Source organism: Myxine glutinosa, chromosome 14 (assembly GCF_964187855.1).
Source record: "Myxine glutinosa chromosome 14, kmMyxGlut1.1, whole genome shotgun sequence".
Taxonomy (NCBI): Eukaryota; Metazoa; Chordata; class Myxini; order Myxiniformes; family Myxinidae; genus Myxine; species Myxine glutinosa.
Genome location: NC_136274.1, coordinates 53,029,934 through 53,032,111, shown reverse-complemented (window position 1 = coordinate 53,032,111; position 2,178 = coordinate 53,029,934).

Below are 2,178 nucleotides of genomic sequence, written 5' to 3'. Positions count from 1 at the left end.
CTTCGTGTAGAGAAGGCAAGCTATCTCCGGCACCATGGACAAATTACAAATTCCTGCCATAACCAGCAGGGGGCACTGCATCAGCGACACAGACTCGTTGTCAGCCAATGATGCGACCCTCCAATCTCGTACTACATATGAATGAAGAAGAATATTAAAGAAAAAAAAAGGATTATTGCTTTGCAATACGTGTCTCCTACTCGTCCCAATAAATGTTTTTGTTCTAAGCAATCAGCAATTGCAACAGAATAAGTTGCAGTTTCTGTAACTTATAATAAAGCCATGTATTAAATTGCAGTTAAATATGTTAAAGGGTAAGGGGGGGAAAAAAGTCTGGAAAACTGACCCATGTTTAATTCGTGATATCTTCGAAGTCCAAAAAGGGCACAACTCAGTGGAAAATTGGCGAAAACACCCCAAAACTCAAACTTGTTTTGCAACTTAGCATGATAATGCCATGTGCCAGGTTTCAGTTGAATATGTTAAAGGTTATGGGAAACAAGCCTGGAAAACCACAGGTGGGACGGGGACGGACAGCAAACCTATAGTCCCCTCCGGTGAAACTGGTTGGGGATTAATAAATACAAAATTATTCTTAAGTAATGAGCTTCAAATATAACTTACAAACATACCTCATACTCTGAAAAATGTTTTTTTTATATCCCTGTACATTATAAACTCGGTTTATAAAGTGTGGACGTGAGTGAAGTTTAGGAAATGGAATGTAATCGAGTCGAGTACTTTTACACACGTAAAACTTGTGAAATGTGAACAAATATCTGGATTGAGACATTCCATCCAAGAAGATGCTCTTACACGAGCCTCGATCTTGTACGCAAAAAAAAAAAAGAAAAAAAAAAATCTTGCCACCTTATTTGTACTACCCTTTTGGAAGAGTGGCATTCAGATGGTCTCTTTGTTGGCCAAAGATTATACAAAATACATTGGAAAAGAGCAGAACAAAATTACATGACCTAAAAAAGAAGTTATCATGACCTAAAGTGGTCCAATGATGGCCATGGATTTTTCTTCTATACATGATCGAGGCTCGTGGAAGAGCTGGAAAGTGCTTGGGAATGGGGTCATTTGGGGGTAGACGAGATCATGAGTATGGACCTGAAGTGGTGGTGAACAGCTGTCTTGAAGCCCGACAGGGAAGAGGGCACTGAACAGAATGGGGAGGTTAGTTCCACAGATGAGAGAAAAGAGGAACAAATGAGTGGAGGTGAGCATTGAGCCTGGATTTTGAGATTCTAACAAGAAGGGGGTTGATGGTGGACCGTGTGCACCCTGCAGAAACCTGCGAGTGACACAGCCAAGAGTGGGCAGAGGGGATATTTTGGAAACGCTAAAATACGTGCAAGTTAAAAACAAATAACTTTAAATAAATAAAAAACCCACAGGCTGTTCGGATGAAATGCTAAGCTCATTCATAAACAAAACGGCTTATATGCTGAGGGAAGAACAACTGAGTACACATTTCGCTCTGCAAGACCCAACATCAAGACCCACCAAAACCCACTCATCTCTGCAAGACAAGACTCAAACCAAACTTGCACATTTTGGCTCTGAAAACCTCTCGGCAGCCTTCGTACTTGGCTTTGGTGCAGAACAGGGCCTTCTGATGGATTATTTTGTAGAGCAGGTCGAGAATAAATTTCACGCAAAAGGTTTTCATTTATTTTATAGCAGCCGTACGTAGCGACAACCTCAACGACCATACCACCGTGATGGTGTCCGGAGCTCTCCGATAGACCGGAGTAGGGGTTGAAGGGTGAGAGCACCACCCTCCTTATGGCCAGCATCTCAAATGGCCTTTTGTAGGCCAACCCCAACTGCCTGACAACCAACCGTTTCAACAAATGGCAGAGGTGTGAAAAGTGAGTTTCTGCCATTTTAAAACCAGGCTACTCTGGAGAGGTGGGCTGTGATAGCTGTGGTGAAGGCTACCTGCCGAGAAGGAAATCTCAAAATTAAAACCAACAGTAGTAGATGTGCTTTTACCTACCGACCTTGAGTAGTTTGATCACCCACCATATTGTGGACTTTCAACGGCCTTGCCATTTTCAGTCACCTGGAGCTGGGGTGGGATGCAGGAAATGCTTTTTGCTGTAGATGGCCGTTTATGTGGCTCTTCCCTCACATGCTATCCATAAAAATGAAACTTCACAAAGCAGG